Source organism: Thalassophryne amazonica, chromosome 8, assembly GCF_902500255.1.
Source record: "Thalassophryne amazonica chromosome 8, fThaAma1.1, whole genome shotgun sequence".
NCBI classification, from domain to species: domain Eukaryota; kingdom Metazoa; phylum Chordata; class Actinopteri; order Batrachoidiformes; family Batrachoididae; genus Thalassophryne; species Thalassophryne amazonica.
Genome location: NC_047110.1, coordinates 49,472,593 through 49,494,086, shown reverse-complemented (window position 1 = coordinate 49,494,086; position 21,494 = coordinate 49,472,593). Strand labels below are relative to the sequence as shown.

Below are 21,494 nucleotides of genomic sequence, written 5' to 3'. Positions count from 1 at the left end.
TACTGCCTAAGGGAAGCATGTATAAAGTGAATAAAATCGGTCCTAGCACAGAACCTTGTGGAACTCCTTAATTAACCTTAGTCCGTGAAGAAGACTCCCCAATTGCAATCTATTAGATAAATATGATTCAAACCACTGCAGTGCAGTGCCTTTAATACCCATGGCATGCTCTAATCTCTGTAATAAAATTTTATGGTCAACAGTATCAAAAGCTGCACTGAGGTCTAACAGGATGAGCACCGACATGAGTCCACTGTCTGAGGCCATAAGAAGATCATTTGTAACCTTCACTAATGCTGTTTCTGTACTATGATGAATTCTGAAACCTGACTGAAACTCTTCAAATAGACCATTCCTCTGCAGATGATCAGTTAGCTGTTTTACAACTACCCTTTCAAGAATTTTTGAGAGAAAAGGAAGGTTGGAGATTGGCCTATAATTAGCTAAGATAGCTGGGTCAAGTGATGGCTTTTAAAGTAATGGTTTAATTACTACCACCTTAAAAGCCTGTGGTACATAGCCAACTAATAAAGATAGATTGATCATATTTAAGATTGAAGCATTAATTAATGGTAGGGCTTCCTTGAGCAGCCTGGTAGGAATGGGGTCTAATAGACATGTTGATTGTTTGGAGGAAGTGACTAATGAAAATAACTCGGACAGAACAATTGGAAAGAAAGAGTCTAACCAAATACCAGCATTAGTGAAAGCAGCCGAACATAAAGATATGTCTTTGGTATGGTTATGAATATTTTTTTCTCTAATAGTTAAAATTTTATTTGCAAAGAAAGTCATGAAGTCATTACTAGTTAAAGTTAAAGGAATACTCAGCTCAATAGAGCTCTGACTCTTTGTCAGCCTGGCTACAGTGCTGAAAAGAAACCTGGGGTTGTTCTTATTTTCTTCAATTAGTGATGAATAGTAAGATGTCCTAGCTTTACGGAGGGCTTTTTCAATAGAGCAACAGACTCTTTTTCCAGGCTAAATGAAGATCTTCTAAATTAGTGAGACGCCATTTCCTCTCCAGCTTAGGGGTTATCTGCTTTAAGCTGCGAGTTTGTGGGTTATACCACGGAGTCAGGCACTTCTGATTTAAGGCTCTCTTTTTCAGAGGAGCTACAGCATCCAAAGTTGTGCTCAATAAGGATGTAAAGCTATTGACAAGATAATCTCTCTCACTCACAGAGTTTAGGTAGCTACTCTGCACTGTGTTGGTATACGAGGTCTGTGAGATAAGTATCGTACCATTTTATTTTATGCAAAAAATATATGGATTTGATTCATATGTTTTTACGTCAGCCAAGCTTGAACCTTCGTGTGCATGCGTGAGTTTTTTCATGCCTGTCAGTTACGTCCTTCGCCTGTGAGCACGCCTTGTGGGAGGAGTGCTCCACCCCCCTCGTCGGAGTTCTGTTTGTGCGGAAAATGGCGGAACGCTTGGAGCAGCGCTATTGCATTAAATTCTGCCAGAAACTTGGCGACTGCCAAGTGGAAACGATTCGAAAAATCCAGACGGCTTTCGGAGATAAAGCCATGAGCACCACACGGATTAAGGAGTGGTACAACCGGTTTAAAGACGGACGCGTAATGGTGGAGAGCGAGCCGCGCTCCGGCTGACCATCGACGTCCCGAAATGACGAGATAATTTCCAAAGTGAACGCTGTGGTGATGCGGGACCGTCGAGTGACCATCCAAGAAATTGCGGAGGAAGTGGACATTAGTACTTTTTCAGCACATTCCATTGTTAGAGAAGATCTGGGCATGAAGCGAGTGGCTGCGAAGTTCGTGCCGAGGTTGCTGACGGCGGACCAAAAGCACCTCCGTGTTGAAGTCTCACAGGACATGCTGGACTCCATTCACACTGATCCCAGCTTTATGGACACCATTATAACCGGTGATGAGTCCTGGGTGTACGGGTACGACCCGGAAACCAAATTCCAGTCGTCACAGTGGAAGCATTCCACGTCGCCACGACCGAAGAAGGCGCGCCAAGTGCGCATCAATGTTAAGGTAATGCTGACTGTTTTTTTTACTCCCGTGGTATGGTACACCACAGGGTCAAACAGTAACGAAGGAGTACAGAGATGTCCTCCGTTGCCTCTGTGATGCTGTACGGCACAAGAGATGGGAGTTGTGGGCCACAGGAAATTGGCGCCTCCACCACGACAATGCTCCAGCTCATTCCTCCAACTTAATTCTGACTTTTTTGTCTCAAAACCAAACTCCTGTGGTTCCACAGGCTCCATACTCTCCTGACATGGCCCCTTGCGACTTCTGGCAGTTCCCAAAAGTCAAAACACCATTAAAGGAACGCGTTTTGAGACAAGGGAGGACATCATGGCTGCAACGACTGCGGCGCTGCGCTCCATCCCGAAAGAGGCTTTTTTGGAATGCTTCCAACAGTGGCGACACCACTGGGAGAAGTGTGTGGAGTCCCAAGGAGACTACTTCGAGGGTGATTAGGTTTCCAACACTCCAGGTAAGCCAGTTTTTTTTTCCCCAGCCAAAGGTCCGATACTTTTCTCACAGACCTCGTATGGCATTGAAGAACATAGTAAAGAAGGAATCATATCCTTAAACCTAGTTACAGCGCTTTCAGAAAGACTTCTACTGTAATGAAACTTATTCCCCACTGCTGGGTAGTCCATTAAAGTAAATGTTATTAAGAAATGATCAGACAAAAAGGGGTTTTGAGGGAATACTGTTAAGTCTTCAATTTCTATGCCATATGTCAGAACAAGATCTAAAGTGTGGTTAAAGTGGTGGGTGGGCTCATTTACATTTTGAGCGAAGCCAACTGAGTCTAATAATAGATTAAATGCAGTGTTGAGGCTGTCATTCTCAGCATCTATGTGGATGTTAAAATCACCCACTATAATTATCTTATCTGAGCTAAGCACTAAGTCAGACAAAAGGTCTGAAAAATCACAAAGAAACTCACAGTAACGACCAGGTAGACGATAGATAATAACAAATAAAACTGGTTTTTGAGACTTCCGATTTGAATGGACAAGATAGGTCATAATGTGTATGATTTCTATTATGATTATCTTTTTGCTTTACTGACTTCAGACAACTTTACTGATCCCAAAAAAGGGCAATTACATTTACACTCCAATTACTTCAGGATACAGTTTTTCAATTTTCAATTTATTTTCATTTATATAGCGCCAAATCACAACAGAGTTGCCTCAAAGCGCTTCACGCAGGTAAGGTCTAACCTTACCAACCCCCAGAGCAACAGTGGTAAGGAAAAACTCCCTCTGAGGAAGAAACCTCAAGCAGACCAGACTCAAAGGGGTGACCCTCTGCTTGGGCCATGCTACAAACATAAATTACAGAACAATTCACAGACAAATATACAGGAAATGCTATTGGCGCACAGGACAGGAGGATCGCCAACATGAATACAACTCCCATCTCTGGATGGAGCTGCACCTTAAACAGAGAAAAAACAGAATCAGGCATCAGAAATACAAAAAATACTGTATAATTTGCCAGCATTAAACAACAAGAAAAACAGAGAAATACTAAGGTGATCGCTGGCCACTAGCCCTAAATTTCACTAAAAGACCCAGAATTTAGGTAAAGTTGAGGCCGCAGCCCGCTCCAATTACTAATAAATGAAGTAAAAGAGTAAAAAGCGTAAAACAAAACTGTACCAGTATGCTAGCCATATGAAAGGGAAAATAACTGCATCTTAAGTCTGGACTTGAAAATCTCCACAGAATCTGACTTTTTCATTGACGCAGGGAGACCATTCCACAGAACAGGGGCATGATAAGAGAAAGCTCTGTGACCCGCAGACTTCTTATTCACCTAAGGGACACAAAGTAGTCCTGCACCCTGAGAACGTAAAGCCCGGGCCGGTACGTGAGGTTTAATTAGGTCAGCTAGGTAGGGAGGTGCCAGTCCATGAATAATTTTATAGGTTAGTAGCAGAACCTTAAAATCTGATCTCACTGGGATAGGAAGCCAGTGAAGGGATGCCAAAATGGGTGTAATATGGTTGTACTTTCTGCTCCGTGTCAAAAGTCTGACTGCAGCATTTTGAACCAATTGGAGACCCCTAATGCTAGGCTGCGGTAAACCAGAAAATAGAACATTGCAGTAGTCCAATCTAGAAGAGATAAATGCATGGATCAGGGTCTCAGCATCAGCCACAGACAGGATGGGATGAATCTTCTCTGTATTTCGCAGGTGGAAGAAAGCAGTCCTAGTAATATTTCTAACGTGGAGGCCAAAGGACAACGAAGGATCAAAAATTACCCCAAGGTTCCTCACTTTGTCAGTGTGATGTCTGACACATGAGCCGAGGCTGAGCGTTAACTGGTCAAATTGATGCCGATGTCTCACTGGACCAAGAACCATCATTTCAGTCTTATCAGAGTTTCAAAGTAGGAAGTTTCTAGACATCCAACTTCTCACTGCTGCAAGGCAATCTTCTAAGGATTTTATGTGAACGAGATTACCAGCAGTTATCGGCATGTATAACTGAGTATCATCTGCATTGCAGTGAAAGGTAATCCCAAAACCCCGCAATATGTGCCCAAGGGGTGCTATATAAAGGGAGAAAAGCAGGGGGCCTAAGACAGACCCCTGTGGAACCCCAAATTTCACGTCACTAAGGTTAGAGGTAGTGTTACTGTACAAAAGACAGTGAGAAGGACTGGTCAAGTATGACGTCAGCCATGCAAGGGCACTCCCAGTAATCCCAAAATGATTTTCCAGCCTATCAAGTAGAATATGATGATCCACTGTATCAAATGCAGCACTGAGATCTAACAGCAACAGAACTGTAGTGGTGTCCGAATCCATTGTAAGGAAAGATCATTCACCACTTTAGTGAGAGCCGTCTCTGTGGAATGATATCTTCTAAAAGCAGACTGCAGTGGCTCAAATAGATTATTCTCAGTAAGATAGTCTGCGAGCTGCCGTGACACCACTTTTTTCAGAATTTTAGAGAAAAATGATAGATTTGATATCGGCCGATAGTTTTTCAATACACTAAGGTCAAGATTAGGTTTCTTAAGTAATGGTTTAGTCACTGCAGATTTGAAACATTTAGGAACAGATCCAGAAGTTAAAGAAAGATTAATAATTTCCAGCACAGTCGGCCCAAGAGTGGGCCACAGGTCCTTAAACAGTTTTGTTGGTATAGGATCAAATAAACAGGTTGCGCTTTTTGTTGACATTATGAGTTTTGTCAGCATGCCTAGTGAGATACTATCAAATTCTGTAAATCTAGGTAATACCTCAGTAGTGGCGCCCACCTCAATAGCAGGGTGTAGTGGCTGGGTTAAGGCATGCCGGGATATGTTAAACCTGATGCCTTCTATTTTCTTCCCAAAGTAATCCAGGAAATCTTGTGCTGTAAAAGGAGAGCGAACTACAGGTGGTTGTCCATGCATAAGTGTTGCCACCGTGTCGAACAAGAACTTTGAGTTATGCTTGTTTTTGTTGAACAAATCAGAGTAGTAGGTCCGCTTTGTAGCCAATAATGCATGCTTATACTCTAAGATAGCATCACGCCACGCAAGGTGAAATACTTATAATTTTGAACGACATCATTTCCGTTCTAGACCTCTTGCTTTATGCTTGAGGTCTCGCAGCCTGAACCAAGGCGACTGTGATTTGGGGGAGCGTGGTTTTAACACAGTGCAGTCACGTCGAGTGTAGTTTTGAGCACTAAGTTTAAACTATCCACAAGTCTGTCTACTGACTGGGTATTTGTCAAATGTGAAGCTAAGACATCAGGCAGTCTAGCTTCGAGTTCAATCTTAGGTGAGGAGTTGATGCATCGCAATGATATATCGTAATGATATATAAGGTTGTTGTTCCACTAAACACGGCAGCGAAACTGTAAACTTAATAAGTGAGTGATCAGACACCACTGATGTAAGAGGCATGATGTCAATATTCGTGACAGCAATACCACATGTGAGAACCAGATCTAGGGTATTTCCACTAATGTGCATCGAATCCCAAATGCATTGCTGAAATCCTAATGCATCCACAATTTCCATAAATGATTTGCAGAGGGGATCCGAAGGCTTATTTGTATGAATGTTAAAGTCACCAATGATCAGAATGTTATTTACACTAGTTGACAAGTTAGAGATGACGCACCAAATTCATCTAATAATTCAGAATATGGGCCAGGAGGCCTATATACAGTGACAAAGTAATACAACTGATTTTTATTCTTCTGACCTTGGCAATGTGTAATATCCTGAGCAGAGCGGAGAATCAAATGCGCAAACAAGTTATACTTGTAACCCCCAACAGCTAATAAGCTAAACCTAGATTTATAAATAAGATCAACACCCCCGCCTTGCTTCGCATCACGAGGGACGTGACTAAATGTATATGCTGGTGGGCAGGCCTCATTTAAGGGGAGGACAGCTGTACGTTTAAGCCAGGCTTCACATAGCCCAATCATATCTAAGTGATGATCAATAATTAGATCACTGATCAAAAATGATTTTGAGGACAGTGATCTTATGTTAATGAGACCCAGTCTAAGGACCTCAGTGGGGTTGACACTTGAACTATTTGGGTTTAGGGGTGGTTCCAGAGTAGCATATATAAGATGCCTAGAAGTAGGTTTAGGTTTGAGACATTCCACGCGCGTTGTAGGTAGCAGACACAAAATCTTTGCTATTGCTGGAACAACTACTGGGCCATCCTCAATTTCAACATCATCCAATATAGTAATGGGTATTAAGTTTGGAAAGCATATCCCTCTATGATTTTTATGGACACGACTATGGAAGCAGGCCACAGTCTCAACTTGTTGAAATTCCCTCCCTGGCAAATAAACTGCACTATCACCATAGTGGATTTTCTGCAATAAATTCCCCGCTAAGCTAATGGATTCCACACCCACATTTGTCATGAGCCTTTCAGGGTCTCTAATCACCTGCTCTGTGTCCTGCTCTAGATTCCTAATGTTACCTTCCCTGTAGAGCTCTATCTATGTTCGCAGACAAGATGGTGGCGCCTTCCCCAGTAGGGTGGAGGCCGTCTGGCATCAGCAAGCCACGGCGGCCCCAGAACGAAGGCCAGTTATTAATAAAGCTAAAGCCTTGCTGTCTACAAAACTGCGCCAGCCACCTATTTAATGATGTCAGCCTGCTAAACGCCTCATCAGTACCCCGGGAGGTACAATCAACATTTATTTATAAAGCGCTTTACAGCACCAACTGGTGTCCAAAGTGCTTAACATTAAAAACACAAATTTACAAAAATAAAACACATATCAAATAAAATTTTAAAACAACACATAAAAAAGAACATAAAAATAACAGAACATGTCACCTCCCCACTAAGTGTTAAAAGCCAGTTTAAATAAGTCTTTAACTTGGACTTAAAAAGTGCTAGGTCAGGAATAGTACGTAACTCAAGAGGTAGCTCATTCCACAGTCTGGGGCCAGCTACCGCGAAAGCATGATCACCCCAGCATTTATATCTTGACCTTGGAACATCTAAGTAAAGCTGGCAAGACGCCCTTAATGTCCTACTGTAGCTGCGCAAAGTTAAAATTTCAGACAAGTAGGGAGGTGCAAGGCCATAAATAGCTTTAAAAACAAACATTAAAATTTTAAAATCAATTCTAAAACGAACTGGAAGCCAGTGGAGTGAGTACAGGACGGGTGTAATATGCTCACGTCTAAAAGTGTTTGTTAAAAGACGAGCAGCAGCATTCTGCACCAACTGGAGACATGCAAGAGATGACTGATTAATGCCCGAATAAAGTGCATTACAATAATCAAGCCTGGAGCTGATGAAAGCATGAATGGCTGTCTCAAGATCACGTCTACTGAGAAAGTGCTTTATTTTAGCCAAAAGGCGAAGTTGGAAAAAACTAGCTTTGACAACAGAATTTATCTGTTGATCGAACCTCAAACAGCTGTCAAATATCACTCCCAAATTCTTGACAGCTGGTTTTACATAGTTAGCCAAAGCACCAAAATTTGGTGTTACCACATTTGGTATGCCAGAGCGCTCAAACACCATGATCTCAGTTTTACCATCATTCAGGTAAAGGAAGTTTTGGGACAGCCACTGCTTTACATCACGAATACAATTAAATAATGATGACAAAGCATCACTCCCATTAGTCCTCACAGGCAGATAGATTTGCAGATCATCTGCATAACAATGAAAGGACAGGTTGCGCTGGGTTATAATTGACCCCAATGGCAGAATGCACAAAGAAAATAGAATCGGCCCAAGGACAGAACCCTGCGGCACTCCACAAGACAGATGAGCAGTTGATGAGGAGAGGTCCCCAATCATGACAGAAGAGCTCCTTTCAGCCAAATATGATCTAAACCACTTAAGTACAGTACCATGAATGCCAATAAAATGTTTAAACCGGGAAACAAGTACTGTGTGATCCACAGTATCAAAGGCTGCTGTGAGGTCCAACAGAACCAGCACAGCAGGATTCCCTGCATCCACCGACAAAGTGATGTCATTATGAACTTTTAAAAGTGCTGACTCAGTGCTGTGTCGCAATCTAAACCCAGAATGGAATTTTTCAAGGATGAGATTGTCTTCTAAAAATGATTGTAACTGTAAAAAGACAACCTTTTCTAAAACCTTAGATAGAAATGGCAGATGAGACACAGATCTAAAATTGGATAAAACTGATGAGTCCAGGTGAGGTTTTTTAAGAAGAGGTCGAACCACAGCATGTTTAAAAGCAGCTGGAACAGACCCTGATCTAAGACAAGCATTGATAAAAGTTAGGAGACCCTCCCCAACAGTATTAAAAACCTCCTTCAGCACCTTAGCTGGAACAACATCTGAAGGACAACTTGTAGGTTTTATGTGTTTTACAACATCAGCGAGAGATGCAAAAGAAATGGGCTCAAACTGTTCGAGCACAGCAGAATGTGCACGAGGAGCAGACAACTCAACATTACAGCTCTGATCAGCGTTCTGTCTGACTGAGGAAACCTTATCAATAAAAAACTGAAGAAACTCCTCACAGGTTGTGGTTGTAGCGTCCATCAAAACAGAGGTGTGTGGATTTACAACTGAGTTTATAGTCTGAAATAACACACTGGGACGATGACAACTGCTCGAAATAATATGAGACAGATATTGTGCTTTTGCCTCCTTCACAGCCTTCTGATAGTCAGTTAGACTGTCCCTCAGAAAACCCAGAGACACCTGTAGTTTGTCCTTTTTCCATTTTCTCTCTGCCTGTCTGCAGCGTTGCCTGAGGGCACGGGTTGTGGCATTTAACCAGGGGTCGGATTTTGATTTCCTGGATTTGCACTGCATCGTCGCAACAGAGTCCAAAATTACTGTGCATGTAGAGTGGAAAGAAGAGAGGATGTTATCTGGGAGTAATGGAGAAACCAGTCCATTCATGGCATAAAACTGAGAGTCCATGAAGGCAGCAGCAAAGTCTCCCGCTGTCGAGGAGGTAACCAAATGGCGGCGAGAGACAGGAACAAGTGGCTTACCAGCAGATGGAGGAGCAATAAATTCAAAAATAACAGGAAAGTGATCTGAAATAGCAATGTCTGATATGTCCTTAAGTGAAACTGAGAGCCCAAAAGAAATAACCAGGTCCAAGGTGTGTCCAAGATTATGTGTTGGTCCATCCACAACTTGTGTTAGACCAAAAGAGTTCAGGAGGCTTTTAAAATCATCAGCCAGCTGATTAGAAGGACAACAGATATGAATATTAAAATCACCACAGATCAAAAATGTATCATATTTTGGGATAAAATCTGCCAGAAACTCAGAAAACTCCTGAATAAAATCCTTATTAAATTTTGGTGGACGATAAACAACAGCACAGAGCACAGGACAGTCGAACTCCATCACAAACAACTGAAGTTCAAAAGTGGAGTAGACATTAGAAGATAAAAAATGGCATTTAAAGCTGTCTTTAAAAACCGTGGCCACACCCCCGCCTCTACCTGATGCTCGCGGGGAGTTGAAAAATGAGCAGCCGGGGGGAGGAGCTCAGAGAAGGCTCTATTTTCACCTGGTTTCAGCCAGGTCTCCGTTAACAGGAGAAAATCCAGAGCACGACTGGAGAAAAAGTCATTCAAAATGAAAGTCTTACTTGTGAGTGACCTTGTGTTGATGAGCGCCACATGGACTGAGCGCACGTCAGTCTGCTGGGAGACACGACTGAGCGGGCGCAGGTTCTCCTGCATGCAGCCATGACTGCAGCTCCTCACAGGACAGCGACGTGGAAGTGGAGACCCGGCACCCCGCACAACCGGCCGGAGCTCAGGGCTGCCCCCCCCCCTCCAGGATTGTCGGACAAGGCCGTTCACAGCGCCAAACAGGCTGCCTCCGGAGTGTTCTGATAAACTGGACCGTTTCAAATCTCGGTTGTCGTCCTGTGTCCTTGTTTTTGTCTGTGTGATTATTGTTTTTCTGTGCTGATGGGGATTTTTTTCCTCATTGCCGCTGTGTAATGCAGCGGCTATGAGGGTTTTTTTTTCTCCTTTTCCCTCGTGTTTTGCTTTTCATATATATGTTTATGTACCGGGCCGGCCTATGTGTTGTATGTTGTGTATGTGTTGTTTGTTATGGGTCGGTGTTGGTTTGCTCAGCCCTGCTGTTGACCAAGGCAGGGATGTACATCTGGAGCTGGTCCCCGGGCGCCTAATGGCGACTTCTGCTCCTACTGGCAATTAGGATGGGTTAAATGCAGTAGACACATTTCATTGTGCAGGGAACATGTTCTTCTGTGCATATGACAATAAAATTCCTTTGAATCATTGAATTATGAATAAGAATATTCACCGACCTCTGAAACCTTCAACTTCAACTGCAAAGCACGCATCTGCTCCAAGATGTCATCCAATTTGGGTCTGAGTTCAACAGTCATCGCAGTCTGAGAATGCACTGCCTTGCCAATCTCGTTAATCATGACAGACAAGCGAGGAGCCGTGGTTCTTGATGCCGCCGTCTTGCCAATTTTCCGGTAGATCAGGGCAACACATAAGCCAGAAAGTACCAGCCCTGCTACCATAAGACCAAAAATAAATAAATCCTCGACGTCCTCAATGGAGAAAGGCGCCAAGCATGCAATACGCCAAGACCCCCAGGAGTCGAGAACATAGCCCGCAGGATACGTTCCATCTGGGCAGGTAGGAACCCCCGCTCCTGACCTTCTTGTAGAAAAAATGGTGTCAACAGCGTTCAGAGACCAGCTGATCAATTCCATGGTTAATCCAATAGTAGTCCAACAGATCCATTATCCAATATAATTTGAGGAATTCACAGTCTGGTGAAGTAGGGACTTGAAGGTTAAAGCAGAGAGCAGAGATAAGGGAGTGGAAGAGCTGCGACCGCCCTCGTCGGAGTCCCAAGCTGGACACTTAAGAATTCAAGATGGTGGCCTTTTTTCAAGATGGCTGCCAATAAAACATGGAAATAAAAGACAAATGACGCAAACTCACAAAAGGTAAACACTTGTGGCAGAACCAGTCTTGCCGTACAGCATTGTAATGAAACACTCCAGGTTCTGGAGGTCATTGTCAGAAACTTCACTTGAGGTCTGACTGAGTGTGATAAAGGTTTCAAGCACTTTATCAAACATGTCCCAGGTGAGCCATGTAGATTTGGTGCCTTTGCCTTGAAAGGCAGAAACAACATCACAACCAGTGAACAAAAGTAGAGGATCCCCAGTGTCTTCTCTCGAACAACTGCAGAAACTATGACATGAACTGGTATCCATCTGGTGGTAGGTCCTTGTCTGAAGAAGACCCACATCGTTTGAAGATCAAGTTCTTGATGGGACAGCAGGACAGACACATTGGCATCACTGGTCTTGATGACAAGGCAATGGCTCCCATTAAGAGTTACGTCTCGGGCATGGATGAAGAGCTGGGTGTCAGCTTCTTCATGGCTGCATGGGGAGACAGCATCTAGGTACATGCTGCTGGAGTTAATGATAGCGAAATGTCCATTTATACCTATCACCAGGTTCCTGATTGCCTCGGCCTCATCCTTTTGGGTCCTCAGTGCTCCTGTTCAGTCTGGTGTGAGAATCTCTCGCTCAGCCCTGCTCTGTTTCTCTCTCTCCCTTTTGTATCCTACAAATATTATGCTTTATTCAGTTAGTCCCAGCCTTCATCTCTTGTGCCACACCACATCATCTCTTCTATGTATCATGTCTGTTCTTGTCACAGCCTTTATCTATTCTCACTTCAGCCTTTGTCTCCTTCTTATCCATCTACTTATGTTTTCCCTGTCATATTGTGTGTGTGTGATCTGACTCGCTTTCCCCTTCTGGTGTTTATTTATATCCCTACATGTGTTACTATCTGTCCTGACCCTCTAGCCCCCTCTGGTGTTTCGTTACTTTCCTGCATGTCTTAGTTTGATTGTCTACACCTGCTTGAATCTGCAGCTGCCACTGACTGAGTGTAGTTATTTAAAGAGACTCTCCTCTGTCTTGAATTGCGGGCCCATTGTTTGTATAAAGGTCACTGGTGGCCTGTCCTCAGGCTTTCTGGCGTCTGCTTCAAGTCGTAAGTACTCAGCGTGGTATTGCCATTTGATAATCCTCCTGTGTTTTTCTTTGCACTTCCTGGAAGACCTAACCCAGTGTGTGTATGTTGTATTACAGTAAGCTCTCCTTTTTGGAAGGAAGATATTTCTTCAGTTTTTCCCAGGGCTCCCTATTAACTTTGGGTTTTGAACATTCCTGCTTTGAGAAAGAGACTCTGGGGTGTGAACTCTTCTATGAGAACTAGACTCTGGGTTTGGTGCACTCCTTTATAAGAAAAAGACTTTTGCGTTTTGAACACTCCTTGTAGGAGAAGACTTGTGTTGGAATGCTTTCTATGAGGAAGACGTTTTGTGTTGTATTATCCTTTTTATATGAAGTCTGCTCCTCACTGGTACAAACCCTTATGAAGAAGATTCCTCTGTTACTCACCTTTTGAATGAAAACTGATTCCTCAGCTGAATTCAACCCTTTTGATGAAGATGACTTCTGAGTTGAATTCACCTGTTATCTAATAAACTGTTGTTCTTGTTATCTATACCTATTCTCTGGACTGTCCTGTTTTTGGGGTTCATTTAGGCTGTCTTATCACCCAAGTGTAACACATATAATGTATATGGAACAACCTACATGTAACCACTTTGGAAATTATATGACCCAGTGCCAAAAACTAGGATATAGGTCACTTCTAATGTATTTCAAGTGCCAAAACTGAAATTGGTGTGCTTTAATGCATATAAAATAGTAGCAAGATCTTTAAGATTGATGAACTACATCCAGGCTATCAGACAAAATTACATTTTTATAGCTGCTATCTTGGATTTTTAAAGTGGCAAATCAAGCAAAATTAAAATGGTATCCAAATCTGTACCACTGAGCCAAATTTAGTGCTTTTATAACAATTTGCATCATTTGGGGGTATATTTGCTGTTATCTCCTCCACTACAAAGTGGCTATTGTCACTCGACTCTTTCAACACCTTGGAGAGAGGCGCAGCCCGAGGCTCATGTCTAAATGGTGGTCATAATTCTGCATCCAAATCAGACAAGGATTTTCTTCTTCTACAGCTAGGCAAAGAGTGTAAAAGTAAAAGAGCCTGATCTCTCTCTCTCTCTCACACACACACAAATAATGAATGTTTGAGTGCAATGGTAAGAATATTTCATGAGATTAAAGATGCAATGTTACATTCCATCTTTCACCTCATGAAATATTCTTTCCATTGAACAAATGAAAAAACATTGCTTATTTGATTTATGTAATACCTAAAATAGAGCTTTGTCATTTGATATTTTATTAATTTATAAACAAGAGAAAAGGCTCTCACACTTTTCCTGGTCCTTCAGTGTCCACCAAAACGCGGTAGCGAGACCGAGATTCCCTGTCTTACCCAGGTGTCATCTGATGGCACCTGCTGTGCCCCATTGGCCCCCTGCAAGCCCAGAGTTGCGCCAGGGCCAACCTGGCTTGCACAGCTCTGCCTCCAGCAAACACTGTTTTCTCAGGAGCCACCTCGGCACATCCAGCCTTCCTGTACGTTACCCAGCGATTCTGGGCACTGTGTCAGGCTGCTGTTTGTTCTTAAGCTAAGCGTTGTCACTGCTAGTGTGAGCACATGGTGGTGTGCAATAACACAAGACATATAGAAAATTGCACGCTAAATAGAACCAAAATTGTACAGTAAGTGGAACACAATGGCAAATACACTCAACAAAAATATAAACGCAACACTTTTGGTTTTGCTCCCATTTTGTAAAGGATGAACTCAAAGATCTAAAACGTTTTCCACATACACAATATCACCATTTCCCTCAAATATTGTTCACAAACCAGTCTAAATCTGTGATAGTGAGCACTTCTCCTTTGCTGAGATAATCCATCCCACCTCACAGGTGTGCCATATCAAGATGCTGATTAGACACCATGATTTAGTGCACAGGTGTGCCTTAGACTGTCCACAATAAAAGGCCACTCTGAAAGGTGCAGTTTTGTTTTATTGGGGGGGATACCAGTCAGTATCTGGTGTGACCACCATTTGCCTCATGCAGTGCAACACATCTCCTTCGCATAGAGTTGATCAGGTTGTCAATTGTGGCCTGTGGAATGTTGGTCCACTCCTCTTCAATAGCTGTGTGAAGTTGCTGGATATTGGCAGGAACTGGTACACACTGTCGTATACGCCGGTCCAGAGCATCCCAAACATGCTCAATGGGTGACATGTCCGGTGAGTATGCCGGCCATGCAAGAACTGGGACATTTTCAGCTTCCAAGAATTGTGTACAGATCCTTGCAACATGGGGCCGTGCATTATCCTGCTGCAACATGAGGTGATGTTCTTGGATGTATGGCACAACAATGGGCCTCAGGATCTCATCACAGTATCTCTGTGCATTCAAAATGCCATCAATAAAATGCACCTGTGTTCTTCGTCCGTAACAGACGCCTGCCCATACCATAACCCCACCGCCACCATGGGCCACTCGATCCACAACATTGACATCAGAAAACCGCTCACCCACACGACGCCACACACACTGTCTGCCATCTGCCATGGACAGTGTGAACTGGGATTCATCTGTGAAGAGAACACCTCTCCAACGTGCCAAACGCCAGCGAATGTGAGCATTTGCCCACTCAAGTCGGTTACGATGACGAACTGGAGTCAGGTCGAGACCCCGATGAGGACGACGAGCATGCAGATGAGCTTCCTTGAGACGGTTTCTGACAGTTTGTGCAGAAATTCTTTGGTTATGCAAACCGATTGTTTCAGCAGCTGTCCGAGTGGCTGGTCTCAGACGATCTTGGAGGTGAACATGCTGGATGTGGAGGTCCTGGGCTGGTGTGGTTACACGTGGTCTGCGGTTGTGAGGCTGGTTGGATGTACTGCCAAATTCTCTGAAACGCCTTTGGGGACGGCTTATGGTAGAGAAATGAACATTCAATACACGAGCAACAGCTCTGGTTGACATTCCTACTGTCAGCATGCCAATTGCATGCTCCCTCAAATCTTGCGACATCTGTCTTTCTTTTTTTTTTTCTTTCTTTTTTTGCTCCGTATGCATCACTCTGCATTTAATCATTAGTGATCGATCTCTGCCCCCCTTCTCGGCATGTCTTTTTCCTGGTTCTTTCCCTCAGCCCCAACCAGTCTCAGCAGAAGACTGCCCCTCCCTGAGCCTGGTTCTGCTGGAGGTTTCTTCCTGTTAAAAGGGAGTTTTTCCTTCCCACTGTGGCCAAGTGCTTGCTCATAGGGGGTCGTTTTGACCGTTGGGGTTTTTCATGGTTATTGTATGGCCTTGCCTTGCAATATGGAGCGCCTTGGGGCAACTGTTTGTTGTGATTTGGCGCTATATAAGAAAAAAGTTGATTGATTGATTGATTGATTGTGCTGTGTGATTAAACTGCACCTTTTCAGAGTGGCCTTTTATTGTGGGCAGTCTAAGGCACACCTGTGCACTAATCATGGTGTCTAATTAGCATCTTGATATGGCACACCTGTGAGGTAGGATGGATTATCTCAGCAAAGGAGAAGTGCTCACTATCACAGATTTAGACTGGTTTGTGAACAATATTTGAGGGAAATGGTGATATTGTGTATGTGGAAAAAGTTTTAGATCTTTGAGTTCATCTCATACAAAATGGGAGCAAAACCAAAAGTGTTACGTTTATATTTTTGTTGAGTGTAGTATGAATAATCCATATCACGTGCAATACAAACCACCAATCAAATGACAAGGATCAATTTAGTCTTTTTATATTTACATATATACATTTATATAATGGCTGAGTGGCTCCTTGTCATTTGATTGGTGCTTTCTTATACACACAGAAAAAACAAATCCACTACACCATAAGCCATGAAGAGCCGTTAGGATGGAAAGCTGGACAAATTTCTGATGAGATTTTTTTTTTTTTTTTTTTTGGAAGTATCACAGATTACATCTGTTTTTCCAAGTTGACAGAGAACAATTTTGGACTCCTATGTGAAGTTCGTGTTGGACTGTTGATGTCAAAGCACCACACCAAAATCTAAGTTCCTTTTAGTCCATTTTCTGTTGTTTATAAACTGATATAATAATCAAATGACAAGCATCTATTTTAGCAATTATATAAAACAAATAATGAATGTTTTTACATTCTTTCACTGGAATGAATATTCAATTCAGTGAAAGCTGGAATGTACCATTCAACTTGGCAAAATATTCGTACCATTGAACTCAAGCATTCATTATTTGTATAAAATATATATTGTCTTAAAACAAATGCCAGTGTCACCCAATAAATATTCAGGGGTCTACTAGGAGACAAAAGCACCGCTGAATAGATGCTCAAAAAAATACCAATGGTTGCCGAACAGTGGCACAGAGGATACACAGAGGAAGCACAAAGGAAGCTCAGTGAACACACAATACTCCACGGTCGGCAGAGGTCGTACAGAGGAGGCACAGAGGAGGCTCAGTGAATGTATCGGTCACCAAGAAATGTCTTCTTTACAGCGCTGACACAATGCACAGGGGACGTTGGGGCACTTACACAGAAAGGTGTTTTTGCGTCTCTTATGCAACCTGGCAGTTTTTTTTGGATGCACAAGGGACTCTCAAAAGACGCCGTCCTGTATAATGGACTCTTTCATACTTGATTAGCTCATTCAGGTGTGCAACCAATCCGCTTGTGGCAGAGCAGGGAGAGCTGGAAAATGAATTATAAGTTGACCTCCAATGAAAAATCAGTTAACTGACTGCTAAATGAATCACCATCTATTTTGATCAAGTAATTATTGTCATTTAAAAAAAAAAAAAAAGTCCAAACAGTCCTAGTTCAGCTTCTTAAATTTGAACATTTCCTTGTTTCTTTACTAGTTTATGTCATCCTCTCTGACAGAAAATTAAATATCTTTGGGTTGTCAACAAAACAAGTCATCTTGCTTTTTGGGATGCACTGATTAATAGTTTTCACCCTTTTTTGACAATTTATGGACCAAACATCTGTTTGATTAACAGATTAATCAATAACGAAAACAATCAGTTGTACAGCTAAACACAAGATAAATGGTCTTTTTCCAAAAGTTTGAGTAATGCTTCTTCAAGACAAACTTCACTTTTGTTTCATCTTTATCCTTAACAGATGATACCAATCATTTTAATGTTTGAGCCCAAAATATTGAATTATAATACATTATGTTATTCACAACATTTTCTAAATAACAAAACTGTAAAATTTTTCAGTGACTTTCCTGCCTTCCACTGTCTTCACTTCATTCAAGTACACAGCAATCACATTGCTGGCACTTAAAACAGTCTTGAAAGAGGCAATCAATCATTATAAACAATGTGACTGAAAACTGCTTTTTTTCTAATCCATGTGTTTTGTTAGTACTGGAAAAATGGAGTAAAAGATTGACAGGAGAATTCTTACATTCAGGTGCATTGTTATCATATCAGGAATCTGAAGACAAGCAAAACCAGTTTTAAACATGTGTACTAGACACCATACAAATGCCGTGATGTCACTCCAGATCCAGTCAACAAAGAAAACAGCACACCCGATGCTGTGTACAAGCGCCCAAAACATCAAATTTCTCCTTGTACCGCTGTAATTCAGCGGTAGAAAGATGCCTGGTATGTTTGCTTACTCCACTATCAGGTTCAGACATAATGAATTTATCTCTAAGCTTGTCCCACACTTTGCAGTATGTACACTGTTTCTCATGTAAATAATCCTGGAAGTCCTACGCATGACCGGCAGCATGGCAATGGGAAGTGGCCGGGTCACATGACTGCAAGGGGTCTATAGCAACCTCCGCAAATTTCCTATGTGTAATCTTGATGTTAAATGAATTAACCTTGTTTCGTTCATACTGTTCGCCAATGTACACAGCTCAGCTTTGGTGGAACTACAAGAAATCATCTATAAACAAACTGTATGTGTCCTATCATAACATTTTTAAATTATTCAGTGGAGTACAAGTACACTCTGCACAGTCTTTGACATACAGTCTTGTCAGGCTGTGATCAGGAATTCAGTGTATCGGTTCATGCAGCGTTTAGACAAATCTGTGAATCCCATCATAGGTGCCATTCTTGACAGGATTCTCCAATATCTGGATCTCAAGATGGCTTGCAGACCGCACGCAGGCTGTTGTTGTTGGAGCGCTCTTCCAATCCCAATGTTACCTCTGGAGTGCCTCAGGGTACAGTTTTGGGCCCTCTCCTATTCTTATTGTACATCAATGATATACGAGAGGGTATAACATCTCCCATTCGGCCTTTTGCTGATGACTGTGTCCTGTATCGGCCTATCAGGTCACCAGTTGATGACCTCTCTTGAGAACTGGTCTCACACATGGAGGATGACTTTCAATATCAACTAAATGGTACAAGTTGTCAGTTACGCAAAAACGACATCCTTACAGGACTAGATATCAAACTGACAACAAACTGTTGACTGATGTCCCCCACAGTCCCCATCTTGGAGTTGAATTCCAGCATGACCTTAAATGGAATCAGCATATTCAGAACATCTCCTCAAAGGCCAGTGGTGTATTAAGCTTCTTGTGGAGGAATTTGTCATCTTGCCCACCTATGGTAAAGGAACAGGCATACTTCACATTGGTACAGCAACACTTACAGTATGCAAGTGCCTCCTGGGACCCTTATCTCATTAAAGACAAGGTTAAGCTTGAGATGGTCCAACGCCAAGCAGCCAGATTTGTTTTAATGAATACAGGAGGGAACCAGAAATTGTTACCAACCTTTACTGCACTCTGGAGTGGCAGCCACTGGAGCATAGGAGAGAAGTAAGGTGACTTGTTATGCTGCACAGGATAATCAACAAACAAGATGCAGTGTCCCTGCCAACATATATTTTGCCTGCTGCCCGTACTGGGAGGAGGAAGCAGGACTTCATCCAACTCATAGCATCAACTGACCAGTACCGACAGAGCTTCCTTCCACAGACAATTGTTGCTTGGAACCAATTACGGGCCAATATTCGATCATTGCCCCTAGAGGAGTTTAAGTCTGATGTTGCTTCAGTTCTCCTGGCATCATAATCCTAGAACTGGACTGCACAGTTTTTAACCATTTTAGTTTGTATATGTGATTTTAAATTGTAGTTTGTCTTTATTTTTCCGAATGTAGGGAGATGTTGCCACCTTTGGGTGCTCAGTGTGATGCCCACAGGCAGTTACTGAGGATGGCTGTAGATGTAGATGTCATGATATCATGTATCTATGTACATGTCTGGAATAAAGTTATTATTTAAAGACATGCAGGTTGGGTGAATTGGAAACTTTATAATTGTCCAGGTCTTCCTTGCAAAAGAGGTCTAGATCTCAATGGGAATAACCTGGTTAAATACAGATTTAAAAAAAAAAAATTATTACTACTGAGTTCGGTTTTCACCAACCAAAGACGGCCACCAGGGGGCGCTGGATGGAGAAAAATAACTTGACTTCATTTGATTTAAACCCCGTCCAGACAAATGAGTCCAGGGAAACAATGTCATTAAGAGATAAGATCAGAATTTATCTACTTTAAACTTGATTTTAGTCCGCACATATAAAAGGTAAACTCAGAAAACTTCCCATTTTGCGCAGATAGCAAATATACAAATCTGGCACGGGGTAATCTCAGTACGTTACAGGTGAGGAAATCAGCGCTTTTGTCACTCACCTAAGTTTCTGTCGACTCTTCTCACTCAAACACTACAGGAAAACAGTTGTTTATCCCCGAACACGGTACAAGCCGTCTCCTCAAATTAAGAAATCGCCACGGACATTTTGGACTCGCTTCAGTTCGAGCAGCGAGTCTGAAATGAAACAATCAGCTGCTCTAAATATCAGTCCCTCTGTAGTTACGGAAGCAAGCCGCTAGGGGGCGTCACGAGCCACGTGACAGAGTCAGACCTCGAAATATAAAATTAACTCACGACTCCATTAGGCTAAGTATTTGTGGAGCGGAGGTATTTTGTCTGTGTGGGAGTGAGGAATTCTTTGAGATATTGTAACTGTCTTAGTATTTCAATTCATAATATGTCAGAATGTGTTAAAACATATAATAAATAAGTGTACCGTTTTGCCTTACTGTATTAAATAACTCATGAAGAACAACATACACGAGAATCCGGCTCTGCCTTATTTATTCCTCAGCCGGATGTGGCTCCTCGGGTTTATGAGTGGATCCAGACCCCTGTATCAGGTGCTTTGCATCCACGTTGTGCCAAACTACTTTCCTTCGGCCATCTTTATTGACGGAGGGACAATAGTTCCACAAAAAATGGATCCCCAGTTTTGTTTAACATATCAGTTTCGTAAAAATACAGTCACAGCTGAGGTATAAAAACAAAACACCCATCGCCATCCCCAACTCACTGGATCCTCCGCTCATATTGCTCCCCAGACTTGGGGTGTTTTGTCATTTTATCTACCCAGCAACAACAAAGATACACATACACCAACACTCTCGCGCGCGCACACACCCAATTGGCCAACAACAGCACATCAGATTAACTGGACCCCGTAATGAATACTTTGATTTAAAACAGGAATTAAAATACAATATCTTGAAAAACAAGTTTTGGTAAAAAAAAAAAAAATCTAGTGGTAAATGCTAGTTAATTTTATTTTAAAGGCCAAATTACCAGAGTTGCATGGGTCAGAGGTAATGTAGCAGTACCAAAGAGTCAGCATGACTGCAGAGTTTTGTATTATTTTATTTAACAGTTTCAGCCATGAGGTATTACAGACATACCTAAAAACACCCGGTAACCCATCTGAGCATCCTTCTTTGGACGTGATTTTACAGGTTAGTTTGGGCTTTGTTGAGGTGGTGGGTTGGGGAGGCTTTATATGACATAAAAAGTCACAAATGTAACAAAATACCCAGAATCCCACTCAGACCAAAATAAAGAATGTAAAAATGTAACTCAAGGGACTTTTCAAACCACCTACGAATGAGATTTGAAACAGTTTTGGGGAAAACTGATTTCATGTGACCTT

The 21,494-nt window shown here is 42.3% G+C and overlaps 1 protein-coding gene across 1 annotated transcript in view; it reads right to left on the bottom strand.

Annotated features, from left to right (window-relative positions):
* Window positions 1-20,329, bottom strand: part of LOC117515556 (FYVE, RhoGEF and PH domain-containing protein 6-like) — a 78,820-nt gene extending 58,491 nt beyond the window's left edge. Inside the window, 1 exon segment of the mRNA XM_034176167.1 lies at window positions 20,170-20,329. The gene's annotated coding sequence lies outside the window, so the exon portion shown is untranslated.
* Between the last annotated feature and the right edge of the window lie 1,165 nt (window positions 20,330-21,494).